At 35.9% G+C, this 8,808-nt stretch overlaps 1 long non-coding RNA gene across 1 annotated transcript; it reads right to left on the bottom strand.

The window, feature by feature from the left end:
• Positions 1 to 3,861: 3,861 nt before the first annotated feature.
• Positions 3,862 to 8,513, bottom strand: LOC111583978 (uncharacterized). Its single transcript, XR_002747513.2, has 3 exons — positions 8,375 to 8,513; positions 8,022 to 8,089; positions 3,862 to 3,952 (listed from the first exon to the last, which is right to left on the bottom strand). It is a non-coding gene; the product is annotated as an uncharacterized LOC111583978 (long non-coding RNA).
• Positions 8,514 to 8,808: the final 295 nt, after the last annotated feature.

Consider the following 8,808-nt stretch of genomic DNA (forward strand, 5'->3'; position numbering starts at 1 on the left):
GTGTTTTATGTTCAGTATGTGCACCAGTTTGCTAACGGGGGGTGTGTGTGTGTGTGTGTGTGTGTGTGTGTGTGCGTGTGTGTGTGTGTTGCTGAAGGCCTGACAGAGGTAATCACTCAGTGAGATGGAGGGACGAAGCAGCTTTAAAGGCCGACTGTTTTAGGCTTCACTGCATAACCAAATAACGCTGTGTGTGTCGCAGAGGCTAATAAGGCGTATTCCTTTTCCGAGCAGCTCAAGGGGAAAATAGCCTTCCTGCTTTGAAAAAAAAAAAAAAAAAAAAAACTTTTACGAGATCAGACTTTTTTTCCCCTTCTTTCTAAGCTGACAAATAAATTGCATGCAATTTTAATGGTTTTTCTTCCTTTCCGTGCTGTCGGGAGTGGAAATGACACATTTCACTGCCCCTGCAATGTCTTCATAGGGGTATTTATCAGCCCCATGACTCCTGGCTGTGTTAATAATCCCATAGTGGTGTAATGGATTCAGCCAAACCCCTGCTTTATCCCAGGTATCCTCCCTTTCTCCTGCTAAATCCACAGATTATTACAGAAAATACTTTTTCTCTCTTATACTTGTTCTGTCAAATTAGCTCCTTTAGCATCCCGCCCCTTTGGAGGAATTACAGGACTTATTTGGTTTTTGCTGAATGCAGGATAATCACCAGTTCACTGTGGGGTTTTAAACATGGAGCTCAATCTATCTACCCCTCTTTCTTTTTTTCCTGTCTATCTCGCTGAACATAAAATTTCACATTTATGTGGATAGATCCCATTACTAAAAGCTGGCAGACATGCAGTTAAATTACTGAGCTTTATAAGACTAAAAAGGAGGACTTTACAGTTTTATTTTGGCATGCATATTTACTAAATATTTTACTATTGTATGCACAAGATTTCTTATTGCGCATGGGACAGTATTAGTATGAGTTTTAGGCTCAACAAATAACAGTTTGCATCATTTTTTTGAGCTATGACAACTTCTAATGAAATTATGTTCAACCAACAACCTATATTGAGTTCAGGAAATTAGCTTTGCCACCACAATCAAAGCAATTTTTAGAATTAGTCTTAAATGTCTGAAATTGTTCAGTTAAGTTAGGATAAAGGGGAAATCTTGAAGCCAAAGTGAAGAAAAAATATGTTATCGAGCCAATTTTATTAAGCTACCTCAACTTAAATTTCATATTAAATCAATTCAACACAGAAATTTGAGTTGAAATTACACATATTATTAAGTTGATGTAATTAGCAACATGATTATGTCTTTAAACTTCAAAATGATGTTTTTAAGGTTTTTCTAGAGGAGTAAATTAGATTCTGTATCTCGCAATCATGTATTTGTCCGAAATTGTTAACCTCACATTCAAGCCAAGTCAGGGATTGTCTATAATATTTATTTCAAATAATTGTTCAAATGGATCTTGTCAGTCAAATCTGAACGACAAGTAACAATAAGTTCTCTAGAACTGAAACTAAAAGTTTAAATTACACATATTAAGTTGATGCAATTAGCAACATGATTATGTCACCTTAAAACTTCAAATCGATGTTTATAAAGTTTAGCTAAAGGAGTAAATTAGACTTTACATCTTGAAATCATGCAGTTCAGTAATGGAATGGGTGCTTTGAATAACTTTGTTTTCTGGTGTAGGAAACTGAAAGATGGAAATTTGCATATATGAACACTTAATTTATGTTTAACAGCAATATTTTGAGTTTAAAAAAGTCAAACTAGACTTTAATGAATTTTAATTTATTTTTTTATTTTAATATATTAAAAGTGATGAATGTTTTTATTTTTTTATTTTTGAAAGTATATTTTGAACATTTCAATAAAAAAGAAAACAAAAGACAATGAATTATTTGCTCAAAAAGGAGTGGGAAAAGGTTGAAACTTGTCTAATCCCACGACTTCTCCTTCCACAAGTAATTGCAAAACTATTCTTCCTGCTTCTTCAATATATTACCATTTATAAATAATAACAATAATAATAATAGTGAACATGATTTATAATAAATGACAAAAGGGCCTAACAATAGAAAAACACAACAGAAAGAAAAGACCCAACTAATGATGAAAACAAATCATTAAAGAAATCATCTCCAACAGTAACCTCTGTGCACCCAGTGACTGTCACACCTTTTATACCTGCATCCTGTGAAAACATTATCTTTATATTTTGCTTTAAACTGTTGCACGCTAAAGAGAAATCTGCTAAAACTACATTGTGCTACTTAGAAATGCTGATAAAAATCTGATTGTGTTCTATTATCTTTCTAGTTCTTTTAATGACTTACTTTCTGTGTAAAACTTATTTACATTTTACTTACATTTTGTTCACTTTATTAGCCTCTTGCGCTTCTCTAGATACAGAAAATCAGGTAATTTGTCTGCCCTTTGTGTGTCCCGTATATCTTTCCACTCGTTTCACATTAACTTGCTTGTACATTTTTCAGTCCCTTTCAATCTTCTCCTCCCCGATCCATCCATCCATCCATCCATCAGCGCCTTCATTTATCTCTGTATAGCAGTTTTCTGATGACTAGCATCCAGCACAATGCCTTGCTCAGGCACACAAGGTCTACAGATGTGTGATGGAGTGTTCCACTCCGCAACCTGGCAGTGACGTGAACAAATTGATTTTCTGACAGATTAAAAAAGATTAAACCAGCCATAAAAACAAGCAGGGAAGTGCTTAATGGACCATATGTGCACAATAAGCTTTCATATGTATTCTTTTCCCGCTTCTCCTCAGGCAATCCATCTTATTTAGACTGACAGGTCACAGGCCACGCTAACCTGACCGTCATGACGCCTGCACTGTGTCCTTTATGTTATTTTTTAAAGCACATTTTCTAACTTGCACCCAAAGCAGCAGCTGAATGCAGATTTCACGTGATGTTCTTCTACGTCTTCTTCAGCATTTATGCAGCACATTTAACAAATCAAAGTGACAACGTACTTCATTACTGCTTGTCTATAAACCACAAACAAGCAGCTTTTACAGGCTGCAGGGTAGAAGAGTTGATCACACATATGAATGAATGTTGAACAGTAAGTCTTCACAGTGAGGAACTGAGGTGGAGCGCCCCTCACTGGTGACTGTTGGCGTTACTTCCTCATTAAAAGTCTATTAAAAAGTGTGCAAAGACCACAGAAACATTCGCGTGATAACTGTCACTAATACTGAGCTGCTGGCCTCATAAACAGAGCCTGTACAAGCCGACTTCTGCACTAACTGCAACAACTTGAACCAGCAACACACTGAACATTATACAAGTTTGAATCAGCAACAACCACTGCACGCCATTTATTTTACGTTTTACATGTTAATATTAATATGAATTAAGTTTTTCTCAAAAGTGAAGTCATTTGTGATTTACGCCTCTGAAACAGGACTACACATTCTAGTTTAAGAGACTAAAAACACCCTTAAATTAGAAGACACTGAAATTTCAGACTCTACAAAGCCTGAACCCTCAAAAACAAAAGTCCCTTCTGTCAGAAGGTCCTGAGACTTATTGATCCAATATTACCCAACATTGATCAATTTCAGACCAGCAGATCCTTATTGTTGTTGTTAAACAACAATGAAAGGCAGCTTAGCAGCCGTCTGGATTAGCAGTAGAAGTACAACAAAAGAGCACAAAGTCATCACAAAAAAAATGTAATTACAAAAAAAGCAGAAAAGATAAAATAGAAGAAAAAATAAGATTGCACTGTGTAAGAACAAGAATAAATTTACAAAAGGTGCTTACCGAGAACACTTAAGCCAATCAAACCAAGTCTCAAACTTCATTATTACCTTTTTGATTAGCAATTCTTTTTATCCGACAGTTAGTGAGGGTGATGGTTTTACCTTCCTGACATGTTTCAACCACGTCTTCCTCAAGGACACGTCAGATGATGCTCTGAGGAATACAGCAGACATAGACAGTCCTCACCAACTCTGTCGAATAAAAAGAATTGCTAATCAAATATAAGTAAACGACAAAATGAACATAATCAATCTACTTCATTGTTACCTGGCCCTAAATACTGAATATAAATTGGGTATCTCTTTACAATCAGAATATGCTAGAAACTAGAAGTTGCGTATTCCTCTCGAAGTGCTAATCCAAAAATTAACAAGGACAAAAGGTTACAGAATGAAACTCACAGATTAATATTAGTGGTGGGACGCAATTAAAAAATTTAATTAATTACAGGCTTTGTAATTAATTAATCGCAATTAATTGCAGTTTTGTCAAATAGCAATATTTGACACAATAAGTGAAGTTTTTCAATTCAAATAAAATTGTGGTTGACAGTTGAATCAATGAATAGACATATACATGTGTATAATTTAAAATTTATTTTAAAAAAGGAAAATGGGACTTATAGAAAAAAGTGATTTTGATGACTTAAAGCCTGAATTTAGTTATTTTTTCCACTGTATGGCACATAACATCAACATAAGTAGTTCAAGGAGCTTCAGAAAGTTGAAAATCCAGAGATTCATTCTGTTTTCATCTTTTCTGGGTCTGATAAATGGTGTCATTTTGATGGTTCTTTTTATAGGAATATCAATTTTTATTTATGTAATTTTTTATAAACAAAAAGTTTATAACTAAGTTATTAAAAGAGATATTTTTGTTGTTTAGGTTATTCCTCCTCCAAGGAGGCAGAGCCTCGACAGAGTAAAAACTTAAACCACAAAAATGTTTCATTTCTATTTATCTGCATTTTTCATCTGTCTGCTACATTCACAGATTGCTGCAAATCTAAGTGCAATTATAGTGATTTTATTCAACATTTTAAGACTTTCTGTAAACTCAAGCACTGTCTAGAAAAGTGGACTATTATGGGATGGCTACACCGTTAGCATGACTCGTAGCTAATGTTAGCTCTGGTGCTAACAGCAACATGTTTTACATTGAGGTGATACCGTCGGCTTGAAGTGACGCAGTGATCAGAAAACTCTTTGTTGTACAATTTGTACACAACCAGGCTTTTATCCAAGCTGCCATCTGGAAGATTTTTAAAAGGAAACTTTCTGTCCAACAAGCTCAATCTCATCTTCCTTCACTGTTCACCAGTGCCTGACTTCACTCAGTACTTCCTGTGCTTCTTCTTCATGGCTACAAACAGACTTTAGGTTCATTACCGCCACCTACTGGGCTGGAGTGTTCATCAGAGTTACCGGTGTGCCAGAAATGAGGGAACTGAGGAGGCTGCAATTAATTGCATTCTTATTTTTAATGCATTATTTTTGGTGTAATTAATTAATCGAAATTAACGCGGTAAAGTCCCAGCCCTAATTAATTACCATCTAAAGCTACAGCAGTGTGTAAAAGAGCTTGTTTAAAATAAAGAACAGTTCTACCGCAAAACTAAAGTCAGCTAAAGTTTAAGGTGGAGAAAATGCAGTTATTAAAAATAAACACAGAATCAGAAATGCAAATTAGAGACCAAATACAGACTCAGGGACCAAAGTCGAAATACAGAGAAAGAAAAGACGACACGGAGAGACGAAGATGCATTTCTTCCCCAAATGTCACAAATTCAAGGATATAAGAGACTAATTCTTTAAACAGTTTGACTCAAATTTCAAATTTCACAGAACTGAGCAGCAGTGAAAAGCAACAGAGGAGGAGAGGAACTTCCAACATGTCAAACATCACTGAAAATGACAATTATCATCACATCTATTATACACATGGCACACACTCTGCATATTTGCTGTTTTTTTCTCATTCTCTTGCTCTTTTTCTAAAATCGTGTTCTTAATTTTTTTAATTCCTCTGAATGAATTTTTCTTTTTACTGTCTCGCCTCTTTTCTGCTTAGTTAGACCATCCTTTATATTTATTATTATCATGCCAAAAAAACCCAAAAAAAAGTATATTGAATTGAAACCAAGTCTGCATTACAACCAAATGTCTTTCTACAACAACATTAAAATCAAGTAATTTACCAAATGGATCTTGTCAGTCAAATATAAACTGACAATAAATCTTCTAGAATTTTTATCCCAATAAGCACTGAAACCACAGACAATGTTTGACGTTCCGCAACAATGAGCTGCTAACAAGCAGAAATGTGTCTGCAGGTTTACTCTCAAGTTCACACAGAAAAGCAAACTATTTTTAAGAAATAACAGCCATATATTTCATCCTCGGGGATTAAACGCAGCTAAATCCATTAATGTTCTTGTCAAATATCTCTGACGTGCAAGTCACACTGTGACTGCTAGCTGCCTAATTAATCCTGTTAATTAAAACTCAGCAACAAAGTCAGCGGTGAACAAATGTAGACTTGTCAGGAAAAACACAAAATCAGACAACAGTAAACAGTCACAGTAGCACACCGGGGACGGAAAAATGAACCACATAGAAACACACTGCAGCTTCTTTTTCACCAGTTAATGCAGAGTGACTAAAAAATAATAAATAAAAAATAATCATGTTGTTAGCATCAGTTACACCTTCACTTCCTGTAAAGTTTTTCATGTAAAGCAGCTGGAAATCTGCATTTTCTTCAGAAACCTACAACTACAAAGCACTTACATGGAACCAAAAAGATGTATAGAAACAGGTTTTGCTCCCATGCTCAGGCTGGATAGAAAAGTAAGGATAATTTGAGGATTGTGAACCAAAAAAAAGCATTTGACACACAAAAACCAACATAAAACACCAAGAAACCCACCAAAAATCAACCGACACGTCTTTGATTAAGTTCAGTAAAGTCCTTAAAGTCGCGGCCTTGTTCAGTATTTGTCAGCTTTGAGCTGCCGTTTGGCTCCAGCTATGACCTGTGTCTGAGGATATAATTAACCAGCAATTAGCCGGGCCGAGGGTCCGGATCCCCTGTGATTGAGTTCACGTCAAGTTTACACAAGCCAGAGGGATTCTGGAGTTCAGACCGAATCCGTTCACACTGGAGGTCAGAGGACAAACAGAAAAACAGATTCTGTTTTAAACAAGTGTCTTTAAATTTCAGCGCTTTAAAGTCAAAGACAGCCAGTGGATTATAGCAAAGCTGTCCTGATGAATGGAAATTTAGTTTTAGTATACTGTGATCTCTTAAACATTCGAGCCGATTCAGACTTAAGACAGAAAGGGTAGAAATCTCAGCAGGAACTCTTAGTTTATGTCCTGTTGCAGTGTCTGTAGCAGCGGATTCCGTCTAAAAACACATCAAACAGCAACATGAAGCTGCAGTTTGTGATCAGCTTGGTGGAAAATGCATAAACATAAAAACATCTCTTTTGTCCAAATTACCTTTCAAAAAGGAAAAAAATCTTGACTACAGAATCCTACATCTATACCACTAAATACTCCATGCTAACACTTTAGCACGCTAGCAAACACATGCTAAATCAGAGAAATGTCGTCAAACCACCCCATCTTTCCTCATTTATTTAATGTAAACACGAGTTTTTCTAAATTCTAGGGAATTGAATTTGAAATATCTCATTTTATTTTCAAAACCACTTCAAAAACATTCTCACAGCTTGAGGCATTTGGATTTAAAATGATGAGTTGAATGAATAAACCACTCAGAGTTCACTAAACTCATTAAATTAAGATTAGAAGAAGCAAACCAGCATAAAGGCAGACCTCCCAGGATGCATTGTTGTTGTTAGAGCTAAAACTCTTGATTTTTGTAGTTTAAGAAAACACACATGGTAGAAACTTGGTGTCTTTTTGTTAAATTATGGTTGTTTCATTTCATAATAATCTAAATAAATCCAACCATGATGAAGGTCAGTACTGAACTCAGTCTTTACGTCTGTAGATTCATCATTTATATCGCTGGAACTCGGAGCAGCAGCACAGATTGTTTTTATACTGACTCAAAATGGCTTCAACAGCTGCAGTTCTAAGTTCTCATTTTCATGGCCAATAAAATGACTTTAAACTGCAGTTTTCTGTTTCTGACTGAATTAACTTAAACTTATTTACAGTGCAGCATCCCAAAAACTATAAATATGTCACAGCTAAAAGTTTAGTTGTCATTTGAGTACTAAACACTCACCATCAGTCAACTTGAAAGATGAGACGTGAACTTGGTCCGAGGCTGAGTAATTTCCACACAAAGACGAACTGAAAAATAAAGTTTTATTGGGAAATTTTTATCCACAATACGCTGTGTCATAACTTGTCAAAATATTACAGCTACAGACATCACAAAGTTAAACTGTTGTGTAATTCAAAATTGTTTGAGAAGTCCTTAAAAATATAGTTTGTGTTTGAGGTAAAAATGTGCACATAGAGTACGGTGAGATTGTCTCTGTTCTAGTAAAACCATCAAACAAAGCCCTTTTCTACCGAGAAGCAGAGTTTAAGGCAGTTTAAAGCTTAATAAACAGACTTAATAAACAGACTTACACTCCATGGATGCACCAAGTGTCGAAGCAGGTAAACAAATCTGACGGTTTCGGGCAGATAGAAGTTAAAGAACATCCCAAACAGTTCTGCATCTGAACAAAGGAACCTGGAACTCTACATGAACTGAGGGTTAAAGACCATTTAGGAGCAGGTGTGGAGGCAGGTGGGTGATCAGGTGACAGCAGAAGAGAGGAAACAGTGAAGCCAAATAGTGGACAGGTGAGGTATTACAGGGACTGAAAGGTTTGCAAACTGATGGTTGGAGTTACCAGTATCCATCCATCAATCCATTCATCCATCATCTATACGCCACTTAATCCTCATCAGGGTCATGGAGTCTATCCCAGCTGACTGAGGGTGAAGGTAGAGGACACCTGGACAGGTAACAGTCTATCACAGGGCTACACATAGAGACAAACAATCACACTCACATT

This window comes from Amphiprion ocellaris, chromosome 2 (assembly GCF_022539595.1).
Source record: "Amphiprion ocellaris isolate individual 3 ecotype Okinawa chromosome 2, ASM2253959v1, whole genome shotgun sequence".
Lineage (NCBI taxonomy): Eukaryota > Metazoa > Chordata > Actinopteri > Pomacentridae > Amphiprion > Amphiprion ocellaris.